The sequence below is a fragment of the Triticum aestivum genome, chromosome 1B (assembly GCF_018294505.1).
Source record: "Triticum aestivum cultivar Chinese Spring chromosome 1B, IWGSC CS RefSeq v2.1, whole genome shotgun sequence".
NCBI classification, from domain to species: domain Eukaryota; kingdom Viridiplantae; phylum Streptophyta; class Magnoliopsida; order Poales; family Poaceae; genus Triticum; species Triticum aestivum.
The window spans coordinates 280,276,710-280,303,310 of NC_057795.1; positions in this window are offsets into that span (position 1 = coordinate 280,276,710).

A 26,601-nucleotide genomic window follows, 5' to 3' on the forward strand; every position below is an offset into this window, starting at 1 on the left:
GGGGTTGATGCCCATTTTTGTCCTACTTTCTTTGGTAGAAATCTTGGGGCACTCTTTGAAGTTCTTTGTTTTGGATTGAATATTATGAATCTGAAGTTGTTTGATGCATATCGAATAATCAACTCACAAGTACTTGTGGTGAAATTGGAGTATCGAGGTGACACTAGAGTTGGTTGATGTGTATCATATGGTGTTATTTCAGTAAGAACTCTAGGGCTATTTGTTCAATAGATTGACCGGAAAGAATTGAGGTGGTTTCATACCCTACAAGCAATTTCATCTTGTGTTCTCTGCTAGATAATAACTTTGGAGTGATTCTTTGTCGCACGTTGAGGGATTATTATATGATTCAATTATGTTAGCATTGTTGACAGTATGAAGCCTAGGCCTTGTTTCCAAGCTTTGCGATACAGTTCGTGCTTTTTTTTTCATTTGCTACCTTGATATTTTTATACTTTCAGATTACAAAAACCTATATCTACTATCCGTACTACACTTGTATCGCCATCTCTTCACCGAACCAATACACATATAATATTTGCCATTGTATTGGGTGTGTTGGGGACACAAGAGATTTCTTGTATTTGATTGCAGGATTGTTTGAGAGAGATTATCTTCATCCTTTTCCTCCCATGGATTGATAAACCTTAGGTCATCCACTTGAGGGAAAAATTCTACTGTCCTACAGAACTCTGCGCTTGGAGGCCCAACACAAGTCTACAAGAATAAGTTGTGTAGTAGACATCAAGATCTTTTCCGGCGTCGTTGCCTGGGAGGTGACTGCGTGAAGGTATATCTTTAGACTTGCAATTGAATCGTTTAATTTCTTGTTTTTCACTAGTTTGGTTTATAAAAGAAAACTATAAAAAAATGGAATTAAAGTTGCATCAAGTTCTTTATCTTTATGATGTCTTCTTGAAAATGATGGATAGGAAAATTGTGCCAAAGTGTTAGAAGAATAATTCAATAAAAAGTTTGGCATAATATCCTTGAATGATGAGCATGGTTGTAATTTTGCTAGTTTGAATTCTTTGAATATTCATGATGCTAGTTTTATGCAAAGCCATAATCTTGGGGATGCTATGTTGATGAAGATGATATTTTTAGTCCCCCAAATTTTGATGTGCAAATTTGTTATGATGATTGCATGCCTCCTATTTATGATGATTGCAATATGTATGAAAGTTGGTTCGGAGGAGTGTCGACTTTAGATAATAATTATCCCACTCATTTGGAGGGTGTTGAATCTTTACAATGATAAAAGTGGATTAGGAGAGGTCATGACTTTATTTAGTGATGAGTCAAGTATTTCAGAAGAGGTTCCAATTGATTATGCAACAAAGTTGCTATCTATGATGATTATGGTGATGACATTTAATGAAGTTTTTCATCATGATTTTAATTTTCAATTTGATTACGTCAATCAAGAATCACATGATAGTTATTTTGTTGAGTTTGCTCCCACTACTATTCATGAGAATAAATTTTCTTATATGTAGAGTAATAAATTTTCTATGCTCGCGAATCATGAAAAGAATGCTTTATGTGATTGTTATATTGTCGAATTTTTTCATGATGCCACTGAAAATTATTATGAGAAAGGGACATATGCTCTAGATATCTCAGTAATATCAAGTTTCCTCTCTATGTGTTGAAAGTTTTGAAGTCATGCTTGTTTTGCCTTCCTATGCTAGTTGATTATTGCTCCCATAAAATGTTTGCTCATAAAATCCCTATGCATAGAAAGTGTGTTAGGCTTAAATGTGCTTGCGATGTGATTCATGATGCTCTCCCTTCTGTTTCAATTCTTTGCTTTATGCGAGCATTATTGAAATCATCATGCCAAGCGAAAAAGGCATTAAAGAAAAGCGCTTGTTGGGAGACAACCCAATACTTATACATATTTTTTTGTGTTCACATGATTAACCTACTGTAGTAATCATGTTTTATAGCTTTTTTTCAATAAAGTGCCAAGTAAAGCCTTCGGGATAGTGTGGATGATAGTTGACTTGATCCTGTGCAAAAACAGAAACTTCTGCGTCAAGTGCAGAAAAACCTATAATTTACTGGAACGTGATCATCGTCTAATTTTTTTGCACATGATAGATATACAAATTGCCTACATTGTGCTAATGTTTCAGAATTTTTGGAGTTGTAGAAGTATGGTCATTGTTCATATTATTGTAGATTGTTATGTTTTTGAAAGATTCTATTTTCAATGCATAGTTTGCCTGTTTTATAGTTTCTACGGCTTATTTTGGTCAATGTAAATTGTAGAAATGTTGAGTACATTAGGCATTGTGTCAAAAATATATTAATCTTGTATTTTTTTGCGGGAGATATTAATCTTGTCTTGAGAGTACTAAAGTGAAACATTTTCTCTTTATCATACTAACATATCTCATGAAATTCCATTAAGTTTTGTGTGATTGAAGTTTCCAAGTTTTGGGTGAGATATCGATATGAGGAGAATAAGGAGTGGCAAGACCCTAAGCTTGGGGATACCCAAGGCACCCCAAGGAAATATTCAAGAAATATCCAAGAAACTAAGCTTGGGGATGCCCCGGAAGGCATCCATTCTTTCATCTTCAACATTATCCGTTACCTCACTTGGAGCTTATTTTTATTCGTCACATGTTATGTGTTTTGCTTGGAGCATCATTTTATTTTGTTGATATATTTTTTATGTTACTTAGAATAATGGTTTTATCTTTTATTTCAATAAAAGTGTCAAGGATAGCCTTCGCCATGCTTAGTTTGCAAGTATATGAGTTGCTGTTTCAAAACAGAAAATTACATGCTATTGCGTTGATTCTCTAGAAAAGTCGAAATGTGATAAAATGTTAATTTTTTGATGTAATAAACTACGATAAATTTTCTACAGTGTGGTAAAGTTTCAGAATTTTTTGACTTAAATAAGTATGGATCCTTCTTTATCCTTTACAGACTATCCCGTTTAGACAGACTATTGTTATGATTGCATTGTTTGCATATGTTTGCTTGTTTAATGATTCTATTTAAGGAAAGGAGTATTAAATATGCAGAGGCATTTAATATGCATTGTTTAGTAATAATTTTATTGATTTGTTACAGTAGGTAATAATAAGTTTTCGCATTGATCTCACGAGTTCTTGTTGAGTTTTGTGTGGATGAAGTTCTTAAGATTTAAGGAAACTGTGATACGAGAGGAATTAAGGAGACATAAGAGCTCATGGTTGGGGATTCCCAAGGCCTCCCAAGCCAACATTTCAATAAGTCTCAAGCATCTAAGCTTGGGGATGCCCAAGGCCTCACAAGCTAATATTTCAATAAGTCTCAAGCATCCTTGGGGTGTCCGTTTATTTTTATTTGCTTGTTGTTTTAATAAAATCCTTAGTTCTGAAATCTTGGATGGGAGAGAGTCCTAACATAGCTACTTAATTATTTGGCTACTCATTGATCTTCACTTCTATCTTTTAGAGTAGTTTGTCATTTGCTCTTGTGCTTCACTTATATCCTAAGAGTAACTTGTTGAATGAATTGCATATCATAAAGTTGAAATTATATGTGCTTCATATGCTTATCTCATGCTTAGAAATATTTGACATTTGGTTTAGAAAGTAAAATCTATTGAAATTTGACAATCACAACATCAGTCATACAAGCAATTTATGAAGGATAATACATGGAAGAGAACTTTCACATACAAATATATTATATTGGACATCTTTTATGATTGTGAATACCCATTAATTATTTTCACTTGAGCAAATTAGTTGAAGTTGGACAAGGAAGACACCATAATGAGTTATGTTTAGGTATATTTGCATCGAAGTTATATTTTTATGGATCCTCCAACATGTGGTGGTTGTTGTTTAGAATCTTTTGCTAGCCAAAAAATTTGTACTAAGAGGGCATATTGCTTGTGCATCCAAAATCCTTGAGCCAAGTTTCTTCCATGAGTGTCCACCATACCTAATATATAAGGAAATTCTCCGTTGTTCCAAGTAAATTTGCATGTGCCACCTCTAATCATTCAAATAAGCATCTGTTTTGTGTGCCCATACCGGTCATGAAGCGGTAGGGGGTGGTTAGTATCTTCCATGCTAAGTGGGTTATTCTCACGATGGGTGTTTATTCATTTGTCATTGCACGATAGAGGCTGGTAATTGGCATGCCCAGTCCCATGATAAAAATGAAAAATAATGAAACATACTACCCCGAAAAGTTGATTGTATGGAGGGCACCTGAGGATTCCACTAGCCATCACTACGAAAAAAGACACATCCGTGACATTATGGCTCGAACGAATTTTTCTTGTCATGCTTATGACACTTCTATGACGATAATTGTGGCCAAAACACGTATCATTGATACGTCTCCATCGTATCTATAATTGTTGATTGTTCCATGCTAATATTACACAACTTTCATATACTTTTGGCAACTCTTTATACTATTTTTGGGACTAACATATTGATCCAGTGCCCAGTGCTAGTTCCTGTTTGTTGCATGTTTTTTGTTTCGTAGAAAATCCATATCAAACAGAGACCAAACGGGATAAAAACTGATGGAGATTATTTTTGGAATATTTATGAATTTTGGGAAGTGGAATCAATGTGAGATGATGCTCGAGGGGCTCACAAGGCAGGGGGCATGCCCCAGGGGGGTGGGCGCGCCCCTGACCCTCATGGACACCCCGTAAGGCGGTTGTTGCCCTTCTTTCACCGCAAGAAAGCTAATATCCGGAGAAAAATTGTGTTCAAAGTTTCAATCCAATCAGAGTTACGGATCTCCGGGAATATAAGAAACGGTGAAAGGGCAAAATCAGGAATGCAGAAACAGAGAGATACAGAGAGACAGATCCAATCTTGGAGGGGCTCTCGCCCCTCCCACGCCATGGAGACCATGGACCAGAGGGTAAACCCTTCTCCCATCAAGGAAGAAGGCCAAGGAAGAAGAAGAAGAAGGGGGGCTCTCTCCCCCTCGCTTCCGGTGGTGCCGGAACGCCGCCGGGGCCATCATCATCACCGCGATCTACACTAGCACCTCCGTCATCTTCACCAACATCTCCATCACCTTTCCCCATCTATCTACAGCGGTCCACTCTCTCGCAACCCGCTGTACCTTCTACTTGAACATGGTGATTTATGCTTCATATTATTATCCAATGATGTGTTGCCATCCTATGATGTCTGAGTAGATTTTCGTTGTCCTTTCGGTAATTGGTGAATTGCTATGATTGGTTTAATTTGCTTGTGGTTATGTTGCTGTCCTTTGGTGCCCATCATATGAGCGTGCGCGTGGATCACACCATAGGGTTAGTTGTATGTTGATAGGACTATGTATTGGAGGGCAAGAGTGACAGAAGCTTCAACCTAGCATAGAAATTGATGCATACGGGATTGAAGGGGGACCAATATATCTTAATGCTATGGTTGGGTTTTACTTTAATGAACATTAGTAGTTGCAGATGCTTGCTAATAGTTCTAATCATAAGTGCATAGAATTCCAAGTCAGGAATGACATGCTAGCAGTGGCCTCTCCCACATAAAAGTTGCTATCGGTCTAGTAAAGTAGTCAATTGCTTAGGGACAATTCCGCAACTCCTACCACCACTTTTCCACACTCGCTATACTAACTTTATTGCTTCTTTATCTAAACAGCCCCTAGTTTATATTTACGTGCTCTTTATATTCTTGCAAACCTATCTAACATCACCTACAAAGTCCTTCTAGTTTCATACTTGTTTTAGGTAAAGCGAACGTTAAGCGTGCGTAGAGTTGTATTGGTGGTCGATAGAACTTGATGGAATATTTCTTCTACCTTTAGCTCCCTGTTGGGTTCGACACTCTTACTTATCGAAAGAGGCTACAATTGATCTCCTATAATTGTGGGTTATCAAGACCTTTTTCTGGCGCCGTTGCCGGGGAATCATAGTGTGGGGTGAATATTATCATGTGTGCTTGTTTGCTTTATCACTAAGTAATTTTTTTATTTGCTGTTCTTAGTTGTTTTCTATATTTAGTTATGGGTAGGAAACACAAAATACCAAAAAAAATTAGTTGTACCTACTACACCAATGGTTGAAGAACCACTCAAAATCTATCACACTACTGAAGCTTTTTACTTGGATCATCTTCGATCCCTATGTGCTCGTGCTGAAACCCCAACTAGCTTAGTTGAGGGCAAATCTTTAGATGAGCATGCTTGTTATGTGCGACACCGCATATCTGAAAAAGGGAAACTTTTACTGGATCAAATTCTTCGTTTGCAATGCTATGCTTGGAATTTATGTGAAATATATGATTTTACTTGTTGTTCTGAAGACCCTAAGAAACACCTTCCCTACCAATGTGAGTTTAGTGATATTGGAATCATATCTTCGTATGCTAAGGGTGTTTATAATTACTATGATGTTCAACAAATTGAAGAATTTGTTGCTTTTAAGGGTTCTTATGAAATTGCTTCTTTCATTGGAAAGTATGATGCTACTCTTTAAAAATTTGAAAATTTTGCCATACTCAAATATTTTTATGATAATTATGCTTCTAATGCCTATGTTAAACCATATATTGAGGACTCCTCCGTTGTCCAAGAAGAGACTAATATTTTGCAGGAGTCTATGGAAGAAGGAATTGATAAAACTGTGAGCTCATTGGATGAAAAAGATGATGAGGAGAGCGAAGAACAAAAGGAGGAAGAGCGGATTAGCTACCTGTGCCCACCTTCTAATGAGAGTAACTCTTCAACTCATACATTGTTTATCGTGCTTACCGAAGGATGATTGCTATGATGATTGTTATGATCCCGTTGATTATTTTGAAATACCCCTTTTTGATGATGCTTGATATGCTTGTGGCCATGATGCCAATATGAATGATGCTTATGGAGATGAACTTGCTATAGTTCCTTATGTTAAACATGAAATTGTTGCTATTGCACTCACACATAATATTCCTATTAACCTTTTGAATTCTCCAAACTACACTATATCGGACAAGGTTGCTCTTATTAAGGATTATGTTGATGGGTTGTATTTTACCATTGCACATGATGATTTTGATAGATATAATATGCATGTGCTTGCTGCTCCAACTTGCAATTATTATGAGAGAGGAACTACATCTCCACCTCTTTATGTTTCCAACACGATAGAATTGCAAGAAACTGCTTATACTATGCATTGGCCTTTACTTGGTGTACATGAATTGTTCTTTTATGACATGCCGATGCATAGGAAGAGAGTTATACTTTGTTGTTGCATGATATATGTTACTTTGTGCTCACTACTAAATCACAAATCATTGCTAATTAAAATTGGCTTTGATATACCTTGGGATCCGGGTGGATCCATTACTTGAGCACTATATGCCTAGCTTAATGGCTTTAAAGAAAGCACTGCCAGGGAGACAACCCGAAAGTTTTAGAGAGTCATTTATTTTTGTTTTGTGCTTTCATAAAGTTTAAAAACAAAATAAAATAAAGAGGGGAACCCAGAACTTTTTCAAAAGGAAAAGCGAAAGCGAGAAAGACGAGCATTGTTAAAGTGGGAGCTAGCCTTAAACTTTGTTCATGCCCATGGAAACTTTGTGACCCTTGATTACAGAAACTTTTCAACAAAAATAATTACCCCCTTGTACAATTCCATTGTATTATAAAAATAATGTGCCAAGGTTTGCCTTTAGGATATTTAGATTGCTTGTTGGTTTATGCGGTGTAGGACATAAACTTTGGCTGTAGTGCGTGATTTTACATTTTTTACTGGAATCTCAAACGGTTCTGAAACGTTTTGCACTGTCTTGCTATAAAAATTGTTTATTTTTACTAATTTTGTAAGAATTTATGGAGTAACAGAAGTATGGTCAATGTTCAGATTACTACAGACTATCCTGTTTAAGACAGATTCTGTTTTTGATGCATAGTTTGCTTGTTTTGATGAAACTATCAATTTCTATCAGTGGATTAAGCCATGGAAAAGTTATATTACAGTAGCTACAATGCAAAAACAAAATATGAATTGGTTTGCAACAGTACTTAGAGTAGTGATTTTCTTTATTGTACTAATGGATCTTACCGAGTTTTCTGTTGAAGTTTTGTGTGGATGAAGTGTTCGAAGATCAAGGAGGTCTCAATATGAGGAAAAGGAGGAGTGGCAAGAGCTCAAGCTTTGGGATTCCCAAGGCACCCCAAGTAAATATTCAAGGAGACTCAAGCGTCTAAGCTTGGGGATGCCCCGGAAGGCATCCCATCTTTCTTCAACAAGTATTGGTATGTTTTTGGATTCGTTTCATTCATGCGATATGTGCAAATCTTGGAGCGTCTTTTGCATTTAGTTTTCACTTTTATTTTGTGCACCATGCTGGTATGAGATAGTCCTTGGTTTATTTATAGAATGCTTCATGTGCTTCACTTATATTATTTGAAGTTTGGATTGCCTGTTTCCCTTCACATAGAAAACCGCCATTTGTAGAATGCTCTTTTGCTTCACTTACATTTGTTAGAGCGTGGGCATATCTTTTGTAGAAAGAATTAAACTCTCTTGCTTCACTTATATATATTTAGAGAGATGGCAGGAATTGGTCATTCACATGGTTAGTCATAAAATCCTACATAAAACTTGTAGATCACTGAATATGATATGTTTGATTCCTTGCAATAGTTTTGCGATATAGAGATGATAATATGTGGGAGGTTCTAGTAAATGGTTGTGTTTAGCAAGAATATTGCTGTTAAGGTTTGTGACTCCAAAGCATGCATGTATGGTCTCCTAACTATGTAACCAAGTTGGCGCACATTGTATTTTGATTGTTTATCTTTGCGTGAAGGTCGGGGGCACGCGATGGTTAACTCCTACCAACCTCCCCCCTAGGAGCATGCGTAGTAGTACTTTGCTTCGAGGGCCAATAAACTTTTGCAATAAGTATATGACTTCTTTATGACTAATGTGAGTCCATGGATTATATGCACTCTTACCTTGCTGCAATTTGCTAGACTCTACGGTACCGTGCATTGCCCTTTCTCACCTCGAGAGTTGGTGCAAACTTCACCGGTGCATCCAAACTCCATGATACGATACACTCTATCACACATAAGCCTCCTTATATCTTCCTCAAAACAGCCACCATACCTACCTATCATGGCATTTCATAGCCATTCCGAGATATATTGCCATGCAACTTCCATCATCATCATATACATGACTTGAGCATTCGTTGTCATATTGCTTTGCATGATCTTAAGATAGCTAGCATGATGTTTTCATGGCTTGCCCATTTTTTATGTCATTGCTACGCTAGATCATTGCACATCCCGCACCGCCGGAGGCATTCATATAGAGTCATATTTTTGTCCTAGTATCGAGTTGTAATATTGAGTTGTAAGTAAATAAAAGTGTGATGATCATCATTATTAGAGAATTGCCCCAGTGAGGAAAGGATGAAGGAGACTATGATTCCCCCACAAGTCCGGATGGGTCTCCTGACTTTATGAAAAATAAAAGAGGCCAAAGAAGCCCCAAAAAAAGAGGCCAAAAGAAGCCCATCAAAAAAATAAAATAAATAATAAAAAAAGAGAAAATAAAAAAATGAGAGAAAAAGAGAGAAGGGGCAATGCTAATATCCTTTTACCACACTTGTGCTTCAAAGTAGCACCATGTTCTTCATAGAGAGAGTCTCCTATGCTTTCACTTTCATATACTAGTGGGAATTATTCATTATAGAACTTGGCTTGTATATTTCGATGATGGGCTTCCTCAAATGCCCGAGGTCTTCATGAGCAAGCAAGTTGGATGCACATCCACTTAGTTTCAGTTTGAGATTTCATACAGTTATAGCTCCAGTGCATCCGTTGCATGGCAATCCCTACTCCTCGCATTGACATCAATTGATGGGCATCTCCATAGCCCGTTGATTAGCCGCATCAATGTGAGACTTTCTCCCTTTTGTCTTCTCCACACAACCTCCATCATCATACTCTATTCCACCTGTAGTGCTATATCCATGGCTTGCGCTCATGTATTGCGTGAGGGTTGAAAAAGCTGAAGCGCGTTAAAAAGTATGAACCAATTGCTTGGCTGACACCGGGATGGGTGTGGGAGTCCTGGATTAAGGGGTCCTCGGACAACCGGACTATATGCATATGCCGGACTGTTGTACTATGAAGATACAAGATAGAAGACTTTGTCCCGTGTCTGGATGGGACTCTAGTTTGCGTGGAAGGCAAGCTTGGCGATTCGGATGGGAAGATTCCTTTCTCTGTAACCGATTCTGTGCAACCCTAGCCCCCTCCGGTGTCTATATAAACTGGAGGGTTTAGTCCATAGGACAAGAACAATCATAATCATAGGCTAGCTTCTAGGGTTTAGCCTCTACGATCTCAGGGTAGATCAACTCTTGTAATACTCATATCATCAAGATCAATCAAGCAGGAAGTAGGGTATTACCTCCATCGAGAGGGCCCGAACCTGGGTAAACGTTGTGTCCCCCGCCTCCTATTACCATTAGCCTTAGACACACAGTTAGGGACCCCCTACCCGAGATCTGCCGGTTTTGACACCGACGTTGGTGCTTTCATTAAGAGTTCCACTGTGTCGTCACCGTAAGGCTTGATGTCTCCTTCAATCATCTAAATAAACGTAGTCCAGGGTGAACTTTTTCTCCCCGGACAGGTTTTCGTATTCGGCGGCTTCGCACTGCGAGCCAACTCACTTGGCCATCTGGAGCAGATTGACAGCTATGCCCCTGGCCATCAGGTCAGGTTTGGAAGATTGAACTACACCGCCGACATCCGCGGAGACTTGATCTTCGACGGATTCGAGCCCACGACAGCCGCGCCCTGCCGCCACGATGAATGTGACCTAAATCTGTCATCGACTGTGTGCAGGAGATAGCGCCTGTAATCGCTCTGGCCCTATATCTAGAACAGAGTGCACCGTCCAAGGACGGGAAGCTCAACCTCACCATGGAGGCTGCAGACTCAGCGGCGCTAGAGCCGGACAGAGATCTGACCTCCAACGAGGCCTGTGTCATCGGAACCTCGGACTCATCTTTGTCCATAGGCTCCGAACCGCGTGTATCCGCACCCATCCACCGGGCGCCGATCTCAGAGTTCAGCTCCGCGGACATCTTCCAACACTCACCCCTAGGCGACGTGTTAAACTCATTAAAATCTCTCTCCTTGTCAGGAGATTCCTGGCCGAACTATGTCCGGCTTGAGTGGGAAGCGGACGACGGAGAGCTTCGTTACCCACCCACCACCCACTTGATAGCCACTGTCGATGATTTGACCGACATGCTTGATTTCGACTCCGAAGACATCGGCGGTACGGACGACGATGCCGGAAAAGAACAGGAACCACCGCCCACAAGGCGCTGGATAGCCACCTCCTCATACGACATATACATGGTGGATACACCCAAAGAAGACAATGGCGATGGCATAAAGGATCCAACTGAGGATAAACCTACTGAGAAGTCAACAAAGCACCGACGTCAGTGGCACCGCTCTAAATCATGCCATGGTAAAAATAGCGATACCGGCACAAGAGAAAATAGTACTCCGGACGATGCCGAAGACAACGAAGACCCCGCCAAGCCAAGTTTCGAACAGGCTGAACGGGAAGACGGGCAAGCCAGCCCCGATGAACAGGCCGTGAACGACGACTCAGAGGACAACAATTACATGCCTCTCTCCGAGGATGAGGTGAGCCTCGGCGACGAAGAATTTATCGTGCCAGAGGATCCCGTCGAGCAGGAGCGTTTTAAGCACCGGCTTATAGCCACGGCAAAGAGCCTGAAGAAGAAGCAGCAGCAGCTTCAAGCTGATCAAGAACTACTCACCGATAGATGGACTGAGGTCCTGGCAGCCGAGGAATACGGACTCGAAAGCCCAACCAACAGTTACCCGAAGCGTAAATGGCTACCTCAATTCGATGACGAGGCACTGGAGCTAGTACTACCAGCGCATAATGCGGCTGACCGACCATCGCGTGGCCGAGATAAAGCGGCAATTCAGCCCGAATACTAGATGGCACCATGTCGCCGAACAAATAGAAACACAACAACTCGGGGATACACACATGACCTGCAGTATGACTTGGAGAACAGAGTAGGCTGGACCAGATCGATCTATGGATCACGGGGGCGCGCCCCAATGCGCAACGACGGTCACCACGCCAGATATAACAAATACACACCTGTCCGGGCCGAATACCGCAGACCGGCTCCATTCGAGCTGCGTCGTGACGTAGCCTGACACAGAGGCGCCGCACACCCCCTATGCTTCACCGATGAAGTAATGGAACATGAATTCCCAGAAGGGTTCAAACCCATAAACATTGAATCATATGATGGAACAACAGATCCCACGGTATGGATCGAGGACTTTCTTCTCCATATACATATGGCCCGCGGTGATGATCTCCATGCCATCAAGTATCTCCCGCTAAAACTCAAGGGACCAGCTCGGCACTGGTTGAACAGTCTGCCCGAAAACTCCATTGGTAGTTGGGAGAACTTGGAAGATGCATTCCATGACAACTTCCAAGGCACTTATGTCCGACCTTCGGATGCTGATGACTTAAGTCACATAATCCAATAGCCCAGAGAGTCAGCCAGGAAATTCTGGACTTGGTTCCTAACTAAAAAGAACCAAATCATCGACTATCCGATGTCGAAGCCCTAGCGGCCTTAAAGCACAACATCCGTGACGAATGGCTCGCCCGACACCTCGGCCAAGAGAAGCCGAAGTCCATGGCAGCCCTTACGATGCTCATGACCCGCTTTTGCGCGGGCGAGGATAGCTGGCTAGCTCGTATCAACAGCACCTCAACTAAACCTGGCACTTCTGAAGCCAGAGACAGTAATAGCAAGCCCCGACGCAGTAGACACAAGCGTCGAAATAATGGCGATAACTCTGAAGACACAACCGTCAATGCCGGATTCAGTGGCTCCAAGTCCGGTCAGCGGAAAAAGCCATTTAATAGAAACAATCCGGGCCCATCCAGTCTCGACCACATACTTGATCGTCCATGCCAAATCCACGGCACCCCCGATAAACTAGCCAATCATACCAACAGAGAATGTTGGGTCTTTAAACAGGCCGGCAAGTTAAACGCCGAAAACAAGGAAAAGGGATCGCAAAGCAACGACAATGAGGAACCCCGGCCACCGAACACAGGCGGACAGAAGAAGTTTCCTCCCCAAGTTAAAACGGTGAATATGATATATGCTACCCATATCCCCAAAAGGGAGCGGAAGCGCGCACTAAGGGACGTCTACGCGATGGAGCCAGTCACCCCAAAATACAACCCGTGGTCCTCCTGTCCGATCACTTTCGATCGAAGGGACTATCCGACCAGTATCCGTCACGGCGGTTAAGCTGCACTGGTGCTCGACCCTACCATTGACGGATTCCACCTCACACGCGTCCTCATGGACGGTGGTAGTAGCCTGAACCTGCTTTATCAGGATACAGTGCGCAAAATGGGTATTGATCCCTCAAGGATCAAGCCCACCAAAACCACCTTTAAAGGTGTCATACCAGGTGTAGAGGCCTGCTGTACGGGATCAATCACACTGGAAGTGGTCTTCGGGTCCCTGGATAATTTCTGAAGTGAAGAATTAATCTTCGACATCGTCCCCTTTCGCAGTGGTTATCACGCACTGCTCGGACGGACCGCATTTGCTTGTTTCAACGCGGTGCTGCACTATGCCTACCTTAAGCTCAAGATGCCCGGACCTCGCGGTGTTATAACAGTCAATGGAAATACGAAGCGCTCCCTCCGTACTGAAGAGCACACCGCGGCCCTTGCAACAGAAGTACAGAGTAGCCTTCTTGTGGAAAACCTCAATGTGGCAATGAAGCCCCCAGACACCGTCAAGCGAGTTCGAGCTACTCTGCAGCAGGACCGTCTGGCTCATCTAGAGCTCAGCTAGCAACTCGGCCTTCGTCCCAACCCCAATCAAGCGGTGAAATTTGTGCCGCGCGTACACAACTACACACTTAAAATACCAAGGGCACGGGCGGAGGAAGGGCTTGATCGCGGTCCACAATGCGGCTCAACCGCTCCCGGATTCGCATACCTTCACTTTTTCTCTTTCTTTCAGGTTTTTTCTCCTCTCGAGGCTTTTTTCTGATAAACCTGATCATCGGACCCATCGTGGGACGGATACACCAAAAAAGCTAGGGGCTTGGACGTACAAGGGAATACCCAGGTGGTCTCTGCTAATGATCGTCATACCTGTTTTAAATACCCGCACGCAGCTCGCTCTTGGTCGTGGCATGTTAAATAGCCTTATTAGCTTATTGCACTACTTGTACACATACGCCTTGACGTATTAATCAAATTACAACGAAAAATAATTTGCAGCGTCAGCTTATTACTTAATTTTTCCTTGTATATTTATTTATTATCAATTGCACCCGTACATTCTGGTACGCCTTAATTCGCCAGGGGCTTCATTGTACCCCATAACACGGCAAGAAAGTTCGAACACTTTTACAGTACAATTCGGCACCCCAAACTTATAGCATTATATGCATTGGCTCCGAATCATGTCTTTGGTCAATAGTTGGGTTGCCCGGCTCCTGTGCTTGCTACCTTATGTTTCGCTATATCGGCTAGGGTAGTAAAGGGAGAACTACTGTGATTGTGTCCCGGCTCTTCCGGACAAGCGCCTTAGTAGAGAAAGCCGAAAATTAACTGTCATGATGCGGCGAGAGCTGGTCAGCTGTTCGAGAGGTCACAAAATCTTTAGCGATTTCTTCCACATTATGCGATAACTAATGCATCATGCGACGGAACGGTTTTTATCCAATAAGGTGTTTTACAATACCCCAAGTTCGGTCTTCCGAACACTAGGGGCTGCACCTACCTTTATTTTGTCAAACTCCTGTAGCTAAGTGAGGGTGATAAAGCCTTATAGTCCGATTGCCTGGTTCGTCGCGCTAAACACCTCCTTTAAGGACCAAAAATCTGGAGTAAAGAGTGTTTAGATTTATCTCGAACACCCCCATACTTCCTACATGGGGGCAGAAGTCGACGACTGGCCAACTCTTAGAATTAATTTAAAAACAGCCCCACAGGAGGTAATAATTCAAATAACAAGCATTATTTTACATAATGACCTTGTTTCATATTACAACACAGGATAACATGCATACATTCATGGGAATATAATATCCTTGGCACATTGCTCCGCCACAAGGCGGGATCCCTCGAGGACACTGTCATAATACAGCTCGGGCTTGTGGTGCTCTTTCCCTTCGGGCGGTCCTTCGGTCATCAGCTTCACAGCATCCATCAGCGCCCAATGCACCTTGACGCGGGCAAAGGCCATTCACGCACCTTCGATGCAGACTGACCGCTTCATGGCGTCAAGCTGAGGGCAGGCACTAACCAGCCGCTTCATGAGTCCGAAGTAGCTGCTGGGAATCCCTTCGGCAGGCCATAGCCGGATAATCAAATCCTTGAGGGCTAGTTCGGCCGCCCTATGCAGCTCAACCAACTGCTTCACCTGATCGGTAAAGGGTACTGGGTATTCTGGCGCAAGATATTACGACCAGAATAGCTTCTCCATAGAGCTCCCCTCTTCGGCTCGGTAGAATTGTGCGGCATTAGACATGCTGCAGGGCAGATCCACAAACACCCCTGGAGAACTCTGAATCCGGGTCAGTAGACAAAATCTTTCCTTCGCATATTTGCTCTGCATAATAAAGGCCTTACCCGCTGCGATCTTTCAGGCCTCCTGGATTTCCTGGAAGGCACCTTGGGCTTCAGCCCGGGCATCGTGTGCAGATTGATGAGCCTTGGTGAGTTCGGAGTCTTGATCCTTTATACTCTGCTCCAAGGTCTCGCACTTCTTTATGGCTTCTTGGAGCTCTTGTGAAACTTCAATGACCCGGGCCTCGTGGTTTTCACGAGTGGCCGACTCCTTGGCCGTCTTCTTCTCGGCCTCAGCTATCGCCTTCTTAAGAGCCTTGACTTCGGTCGCCGCTCCTACTACATATCATGACATTTTTCAGTCAAAATAACTATTCACTTGTATTTAAATACAAACAAAGTTATCCCATACCTTGGTTATCTTCCAATTGCTTTTTTACTTGGCCGAGCTCCTTTTCGGCCCGCTCCAGACTCTGCTTCAGTCCGGAGACCTCCGCAGTATGAGAGGTTGCAGTCAATAACGACGCCTGATCATTCACATATGTATTTAATATATTTGATCCTCTGTCCGAGTTTTTTTCGAAACACCGAACAGTGTATCAGGGGCTACTATCTATATTATGATATTCTTTTAACTTCATTACGCACGTCAAAGCCTATTAGAAGGCTGGTGCAGGCTTCAGTCAGCCCGTTTTTGGCAGACTGGACCTTCTCAATCACCGCACCCATAAGGGTACAGTGCTCTTCAATGATGGAAGTGCTTTGCAGCTCCGCCAATAAAGTATCCGGCACCTCTGGGTGGACTAAGGTCACCGGTGGAATAGGCGCACCACCTTCTATTGAAGAAGGTTGCTGGCCTGATTTTGGAGCCGTATTGGTCTCCGGAGTTGTCTCTGGCTGGGGGCCGAATTCAAACGGCCCCCGCCTTCAGCATCCATGGGGGTCTGCTCCCCCATGTGTCCGGTTGCCGAGGTTTGACCCTCCGGTGCCGCCTCGACGGTCTCCTGAGCTTCACCCTGGCCTGGGCCCCTTTGGGACGACACCTCAGTGTTGTCCATGCCTCTGGGGGAGGAGGCCTTCGGGAGAGTCTCGCTGTCCATCGCATCTTGGTCCAACGAATCTTCTGACAAAGATCGCTCGATGTCGGACCCGGCCGGACTGCAGAATATGTGACTCAATACATTAATGCTATTACTACAAAAAAATACACTTCCGTGATGATACGTGTTTGTCACAGTAGGTCGCATTTTTTGTCATGCATGTACATCCATGACGATTTTATGACAGAATCAAGATAGTCATACCTGTGCTATCGTAGAAGTGTTCCATGACATTACCAAAATTATCATCACGGAAGTGTCCACTTCCATGATGATAAATCGTGCGTCACAGAAGTGCTTTCGTCAAGGGTGACCGACACGTGGCATCCACCGTAACAGAACGCCGTTAAGCTATCGGGTCGGGTTTTGGATCCGATAACCCGTTAACAGCCCCGACCAATATTTTCCACGTGTAAAATCATCATTGGCTAGAGGAAACACGTGTCGGCTCATCGTTGGGACAGCTGTCATCCACTCATTGGATAGAAGGCGCCTATGATACGTCGACACGTGGCATGGCCCATCAAGTATAAATGGGCCGGCCCAACTAAAGGCCCACAAGATTTTGCGGACCATAATGGGCTGGCCCAGCTAAAGGCCCACGAGATTTTGCGGACCATAATGGGCTCGCCCAGCTAAAGGCCCACAAGATTTCGCAGGCCATAATGGGCCGGCCTAGGTAAAGGCCCACAAGAGTTTTGTGTGCCATAATGGACCGGCCCAGGTAAAGGCCCACAAAATTCTTGCGGATCATAATGGGCCGGCCCAGCTAAAGGCCCACGAGATTTCGCCAACATTAATGGGCCGGTCCACCTCTAGGTCCACAAGATTTTAAGGACCCTAGTAGTCCGGCCCATTAACTAGCTGCCATGTTTTGGGCCAAATGCCGACCCATATTTGATCCGGTCCTTGGCCTGCCACGTTCCGGGCCTAATAATGGCCCATATGAGATCCGACCCGTTAAAAGCCTCCCATGCTCTGGGCCAAATCACGCCCCAGATCAGGTCCACTCAATTATGGCCCATATCAGATTCGGCGCGTTAACTGGACGCTATGATTTTGGGCCCACTTACTAAAGGCCCATTTAGTAATTCGGCCTGATATTAGTTTCGGCCTATTAAGGGCCCGTTTAACATTTCGTCCCTATATTAATTTCGGCCTGTTAAAAGCCCATCATATAGTTGGGCCTAACTACGGCCCGATTTGCATCCGGCCTGCTCGCAGCCGATATCTGATTGGGCCAAACAAGGACCGAGACAACTTTGGCCTGTTTAAAGCCCGTGATTTGATTCGCACAATCATGGGTCGGGGTCCATTTCGGGCTGCTACCAGCCCGTGAGCTATTCGGCACATTTCTGGCCAAACCTACTTCTCAGCCTCCTAAAAGCCCATTGAGTTTTCTTGCGAAAAGAGGGCCAGGGGTTACTTGGCCTATTAAAGGCCCGAATCTACTAGTGGGCCAGTTTGACGGGGCCCATGATGCGGATCATACATCGTGATTGCATGACGGCCCGATTATGTACCGTAATTTTACGGTTTGGCCAGTTTACTGCGAAGACAGGATATATATAGAGTAAAATAACTATATCATCGTGAATAAGAAAAAACCTAGACTATACAATAAAGAAATCACGACATATTACATCCACTGGGCATCAAAGTTTGCCACTATGATAATAAAGCACAAGCAGACAGCAGATTACATACACTGGGCATCAAAGATCGTCACTAGTGCAAATAAACACGCCGACAAAATAATATACAAAACCGACATCACTTCAATAGAGTTCAAGAAAGGTTAGCCCTGCTGGCGAGCTGCAGCGCAAGCACTTGAGCAAGATGATGAGACTGCGCTTGTTCAACACTTATATCTTCCTCACTATGAAAGATAAACAAGCAGACAGATGACAGATTTTGCACATAAAAGTATCAGTGCTGACAATTCATCACATTTCTTACTGACGAATAAAGTGACACACTTTACAAATTGCATTAACACAATATGGTATTGTTCAGGTCAAGACATGGCAGGAAATGACATTGTGAAGGAGTTGGCAGCTTCACGACACCACTGGATTACAGATCAAGAACACATAAGTATCAATGGTTAATGTGCTGTCAATTTATCCCATTTCAGATTGGCAAATAAAGAGACGGTTTAAATAATAGTAGAATGATATGACATTGTTCATAGTTAAGACATTGCAGAATATGACATTGTGCTGTAGTGGGTAGGTTCACCACACCACTGGATTACGGATGAAGAACATAAGCATACATGCAGTGCAAAAGAAGATCACTTGCTCTGTATAGTTTAATTTACATGGTATGAAGAAGGAACTTGGTTGTACAACTGAAAACTTAAATTGAGAAGGACAAACTTTTGTTTATGAACTACATAATAAACTTTAAACATGCAATTTGATGCAAACACCAAAAATAAACAGCTGTTGCAGCCATGCCTAACCAGATATACACAACAAAGTTTGAAGAGAAGGACAAACTTACATTACTGGTGAAGACATGCTCTATAAAGCCCTTGTCCATGCTGATGGGGGGGGGGGCAATTCAAGAAGTTTACCACAGAATCTTCTTCATAAGCATTGCCTTTATTCTACATTTTGTTAAGAGTAAATATAGATGTGGTAATTTACGGAAAAATGGAGAATATTTAAGATAAGATGAAGAGTGATGCTACCTAACCAAGTAGCTATAAATGTATGTGCAGCGATACAGGTGATACGTCCATTCTGCATCATGCTTTTATATCGATATTTATTGCATTATGGGCTGTTATTTCACGTTATGTCACAATACTTATGGCTATTCTCTCTTATTTTACGAGGTTTACATGAAGAGGGAGAATGCCGACAGCTGGAATTCTGGGCTGGAAAAGGAGCAAATATTGAAGGACTATTTTGCGCAACTCCAAAAGTCCTGAAACTCCACGGAATACCTTAAAATAAATAAAGAAAAATCATCGCCAAAGATGAAGGCCAGGGGCCCCACACCCTGCTCACGAGGGTGGGGAGCGCGCCCCCCTGGGCGCGCCCCCTACCTCGTGGGCCCCCTGGTGGCTCTCCGACGCCCATCTTCTCCCATATGAAGTCTTTTAATGAGAAAAAAATAGAGGAGAACCTTTCGGGACGAGACTCTGCCGCCACGAGGCGGAACCTTGGCGGAACCAATCTAGGGCTCCGGCAGAGCTGTTCTACCGGGGACACTTCCCCCTGGGAGGGGAAAATCATCACCATCGTGATCACCAACGCTCCTCTCATCAGGAGAGGGCAATCTCCGTCAACATCTCATCTCCAAACCCTAGTTCATCTCTTGTATCCAATTCTTGTCTCCAAGTCCGGGATTGGTGCTAGTAGGTTGCTAGTAGTGTTGATTACTCCTTGTAGTTGATGCTAGTTGGTTTATTTGGTGGAAGATCATATCTTCAGATCCTTTATGCAGATTATTACCCCTCTGATTATGAACATGAATATGCTTTGTGAGTAGTTACATTTGTTCCTGAGGACAAGGGAGAAGTCTTGCTATTAGTAGTCATGTGAATTTGGTATTCGTTCGATATTTTGATAAGATGTATGTTGTCTAACCTCTAGTGGTGTTATGTGAACGTCGACTACATAACACTTCACCATTATTTGGGACTAGAGGGAGGCATTGGGAAGTAATAAGTAGATGATGGGTTGCTAGAGTGACAGAAGCTTAAACCCTAGTTTATGCGTTGCTTCATAAGGGCTGATTTGGATCCATATGTTTCATGCTATGGTTAGGTTTACCTTAATACTTTTGTTGTAGTTGCGGATGCTTGCAATAGAGGTTAATCATAAGTGGGATGCTTGTCCAAGTAAGGGCAGTACCCAAGCACCGGTCCACCCACATATCAAATTATCAAAGTACCAAACGCGAATCATATGAGCGTGATGAAAACTAGCTTGACAATATTCCCATGTGTCCTCGGGAGCGCTTTTCCTATTATAAGAGTTTGTCCAGGCTTGTCCTTTTCTACAAAAAGGATTGGGCCACCTTGCTGCACTTTATTTACTTTTGTTACTTGTTGCTCGTTACCATTTATCCTATCACAAAACTATCTGTTACCACTTATTTCAGTACTTGCAGCGAATACCTTGCTGAAAACCGCTTATCATTTCCTTCTGCTCCTCGTTGGGTTCGACACTCTTACTTATCGAAAGGACTATGATAGATCCCCTATACTTGTGGGTCATCAAGACTCTTTTCTGGCGCCGTTGCCGGGGAGTGAAGCGCCTTTGGTAGGTGGAATTTGGTAAGGAAAAATTTATTTAGTGTGCTGAAATTTTCTGTCACTTGTTACTATGGAAAGTAATTGTTTGAGGGGCTTGTTCGGGGTATCTTTGCCCCGTCCAGTTGATCCAAGAGTTGCTCCTCAACCTTCTGAACCTACTGAACCTATTGAAAATGAAACTCCTTTTCAGATTCCTTCGGGTATGATGGAAAAACTGCTAGCTAACACTTTTGCAGGAGATGGAACAAAGCATCCTGACGAACATCTACGCTTTGTGGATGATATTTGTGGACTATTTAAGCTTGCAGGTATACCCGATGATGTTGTTAAGAGGAAGGCTTTCCCTTTATCTTTGGAGGGAGATGCATTGACATGGTATAGGCTATGTGATGATACGAGATCATGGAACTATAAAAGATTGAAATTGGAATTTCACCAGAAGTATTACCCTATGCATCTTGTTCATCGTGATCGCAATTATATATATAATTTTTGGCCTCGTGAAGGAGAAAGCATCGCTCAAGCTTGGGGGATGCTTAAATCAATGTTATACTCATGCCCCAATCATGAGCTCTCAAAAGTGACAATTCTTCAGAATTTTTATGCTCGGCTTTCTGATAACAATCGCACCATGCTGGATACTTCTTGTGCTGGCTCTTTTATGATGAAGCCTATTGAATTTAGATGGAATTTATTGGATAGAACTAAACACAACTTTGAAGATTGGGACCTCGACGAAGTTAAGGAGTCAGGTATGACACTTAAGTTTGATTGTGTTAAATCTTTTATGCATACCGATATTTTCCGTAAGTTTAGCACTAAATATGGACTTGACTATGAGATAGTAGCTTCTTTCTGTGAATATTTTGCTACTTATGTTGATCTCCCCAAGGAGAAGTGGTTTAAATATCATCCTCCCATAGAAGTAAAAGTAGCTGCACCTATTAAAGTTGAAGAAACGACTGTCACTTACAATGATCCTATTGTTCCTACTTCTTATGTTGAGAAACCACCTTTTCCTGTTAGAATGAAGTATCATGCTAAAGCTTCAACTGTTGTTCGTAAAAGCAATACTAGGACTTATACACCTCTTGAGCAAGTCAAAGTAGAACCCAATATTGCTATTGTTAAAGATCTCTTGTCTGATAATATTGATGGGCATGTTATTCAATTCACTGGTGAAACTGCTAGAATTGCTAAACCCTGTGATAAAGATAAACATAGACCTGTGGTAGACGTGCCTGTTATTTCTGTTAAAATAAGAGATCATTGTTATCATGGCTTATGTGATATGGGTGCTAGTGCTAGTGTTATACCCATTGGCTTATACAAAGAAATTATGCATGAGATTGCACCTACTGAGTTAGAGGAAATTGATGTTACAATTAAACTTGCCAATAGAGATACTATATCTCCAATGGGAATTGTTAGAGATGTTGAAGCCTTGTGTGGGAAAACGAAATACCCCGCTGATTTTCTTGTTCTTGGTTCTCCACAAGATAGCTTTTGTCCTATTATATTTGGTAGACCCTTCTTGAGTACTATTAATGCTACGATAGATTGCAAAAAGAATGTTGTGTCACGCCCAATATGCGACCCTATCCAAAAGGAACTCGAAGGTCCCACCAAGGATAGACCCGCATATTGAAACGCTTTTGCAAGGTGGATATCATTACATCAACATTACATAATAGATGGGGATACATACAAGAGGCATACAATGCCACCGAATACAACATCACAATACATAAGAGCATCATCCGACTACGGATGAAACACAAATATAAACTCAAACGACATCCACCCTGCTAGCCCAGGCTGCCGACCTAGAACCTATCCCCTGATCGAAGAAGAAGCAGAAGCAGAACTCCAAAACAAGTAACACCGCTCTCGCGTCATGATCATCGCAAAACTTGTACCTGCAACTGTTGTTGTAGTAATCTGTGAGCCACGAGGACTCAGCAATCCCATTACCATGGGTATCAAGACTAGCAAAGCTTAATGGGAAAGGAAGGGGTAAAGTGGTGAGGTTGCAGCAGCGACTAAGCATATATGGTGGCTAACATACGCAAATAAGAGCGAGAAGAGAGCAAGCGGAACGGTCGTGAAACTAGCAATGACCAAGAAGTGATCCTGAACTCCTACTTACGTCAAACATAACCCATAAACCGTGTTCACTTCCCGGACTCCGCCGAAAAGAGACCATCACGGCTACACACACGGTTGATGCATTTTAATTCGGATCTGGTGTCAAGTTATCTACAACCGGACATTAACAAATTCCCATCTGCCTATAACCGCAGGCACGGCTTTCAAAAGATTATACCCTGCAGGGGTGTCCCAACTTAGCCCATGACAAGCTCTCGCGATCAACGAAGGATATACCTTCTCCCAGGAAGACCCGATCAGACTCGGAATCCCGGTTTACAAGACATTTCGACAATGGTAAAACAAGACCAGCAAAGCCGCCCGGATGTGCCGACAAATCCCGATAGGAGTTGCACATATCTCGTTCTCAGGGCACACCGGATGAGCGAAGCGTACAGGAACCAACGTAACCCAAGTTGCCAAGGAATGGTCCCGCACGGTGCTCTAGTTTGGACCAACATTTAGACAAGCATTGGCCCGGGGGGGCTGTAATAAAGATGACCCTTGGGTTAATTACTCCCAATGGAAATATAGGTGGTGGTGAGGCAAATGGTAAAACCAATGTTGGGCCTTGCTGGAGGAGTTTTATTCAAAGCGAACTGTCAAGGGGGTCCCATAAATCACCCGACCGCGTAAGGAACGCAAAATCCGGGAACATAACACCGGTATGACAGAAACTAGGGCGGCAAGAGTGGAACAAAACACCAGGCATAAGGCCGAGCCTTCCACCCTTTACCAAGTATATAGATGCATTAATTAAATAAGAGATATTGTGATATCCCAACATAAACCTGTCCACCATGGAGCAATCTTCAACTTCACCTGCAACTAACAACGCTATAAGAGGGGCTGAGCAAAGCGGTAACATAGCCAAGCAACGGTTTGCTAGGAATGGTGTCAAAGGTTAGAGGTTCATGGCAATTTGGGAGGCTTGATGAGCAAAAGATAGGTAACGCAGCATAGCGATAGAACGAAGCAACTAGCATAGCGATGATAGTAGTGAGATCCAAGGTAGCGGTCATCTTGCCCGAAATCCCGCAAGGAAGAAGAACGAGTCCATGAAGAAGACGAACGGATGAAGCCGAACCAAGCGTAGACGAACGAATCCTCACGATCGCAACGAAACATGAACTATCGAAAAGAAGCACACAACATGGTAAACACACCACACATGAACAAGACATGATGCAAAAATAAATATGATGCAAGACAAGACTACATGAAGCTACTCATGGCAAGAGATGATGCAAATAAGAGCAACACATCAAGGCAAGTTTAAATGAGGCCGGAAACAACATATAACAATTCCGGTAAGTCCTCATATGCAAGTTTCGAAGTTGGTCCAGATCTGAGTAAACCTTATGTTCATGTAGTTAAACAACAAGTTAAGATGCACCAAGATGATCTACACGAGATTCTAGTCAAGTTACATATAAAGTTCATTTAATTCGGAGCTACGGCCTAGAAGATATGAGCAAAAGAAGTTAATCATGGCATTGATGCAAAATGCACCCAAACATCAAGCAAACACCTAAAAACAAGGATTTAACATGATAATATGAAGCTACATGCAATTCTAAGCAAGTTTCATATAGAGCACACTCAAAACGGAGCAACGGTTCAACACACACACATGAAACAAGTTTAAAGGACAAGTTGTCCAAAACAGCAACTAGGCATATTGCAAGCATCAAAACAACATGCTACAGGACCTCAACAAGAAAACAAAAGGCATGGGCATGATGTACAGGTAAAGCATAACAAAACATGAACACTGAGCTATCTCCAGAAATCACTAGAACATGCTCAAACACACATGGCAATGCAAGTAATAACAATTCAGACTTTGCAGAAAATAACATCAGGTTGCAATGTTTAGAGCTATCAAACAACATGTTACAGGAACTTATCATGGCAAACAAAGGCATTGCATGAATCTACTAATTGCATAGAACAAAAGTCCTTTACTGACCACAAGCCAAAAAGGATTAGAAAATATGATGGCACCCATGTAAACATGGCAAGTTATATTACAGATTCATACATGGCAGAAACAGAATTATGAAGGCATGTTGGTGATCTTGTGCAACTCACTACAGAGCAAAACATGGCATGGCAAGGAAACCAAAAGTAAGAAGACATGTTTGTGAAGCTAAGCATGGCAGGAGCAAGTTCATAGGGTGCATGGAACACCAGCAACAATCATGGCAACAACTGAACTTAATGTTAACAGGCTGACAGCAACATTATCAAGCAACTTTGGAGCAAGATTACAACAAGTTAAAGCAAGCTATAAATGCTACCAGGGGCATGGATGGATAGAGCATGACATGTAGAACAAAACACATTTAGTGAACATCTCCAGATTATGCATAGAATGATTAGTAGAAGCAGGTTTACATAGCATCACGAAATAACAGATTCAGCCTAGCAAAACAGCAACAGCGAGTACACTACTTAACAAGCTTGATTCACTCACCACAAGTCATTGCATGAGAATATAAGCATAGCATCAGCAAGAAGACATGTTTGTGAAACAAAACAAAGCAAGAACAAGTTCATAGCATGCAAGGATAAACTACAACAACCTTGGCAAAATTGAATAACATGTAAACAATCTACCAGGAAACATTTTGAAGCAAAAGTAGAGCACGAAAATGACATGCTAGACTACTCCATAATTGCAACCCAGGGCATGAATGGCTAGAGAAAAACGATATGTTCAAAACATCCTTACTGAAGTATCTCAAAATATGCTTGGATCTCTCTGTAGCATCAAGTTTACATGGCATAAAAATAACAGCAGAACAGGGACTAAAATCAGCACTATCACGATGCCTAGTTTGCATGCTTGTGCTAGTCACCACATTGATCACAAAAATACATGGCAAACACCACTGTAAATATGGCATGACATATATCAAAACACATGTAGACATCAACCCCATAGGATGCACACATCAATCATGGCAAAAATGACAAAAGAGCAAGTTCTGTTAACAGACAGCAGACAACATCATGAAGCACTCTTGCAACGATGATTCAGGCATCAAGATGGACTCAAATGAACATGATGCACTGGAACGAAATGATGTACTCGTTGATACGAACAATTTGACATATTACACGCACGAAACGGAACTACAGATGCAGAGATACGATGCGATGAACATGGCATGATAATGTCAAAATATTCGGGACTTAGTGGAATTTTTACCCCGCGAAAAACGTGGACGAGGACGTGCAGCGGGACGAGTGGTATGGGTCGGGGACGATGTTTGGATCGGCGAATGGGTGGATCTCGTCCACCCGCGGCGGATCTGGCCGGAGTGGACTCCGGCGAGGGGCGGGCGGCTCCGACGACGGAGAAGGCGCCGACAGGGTCGGGGACGGCTGGGCCGAGCCGGTCCCGGCCGGATCTGGGCGGGGCGGCGCCC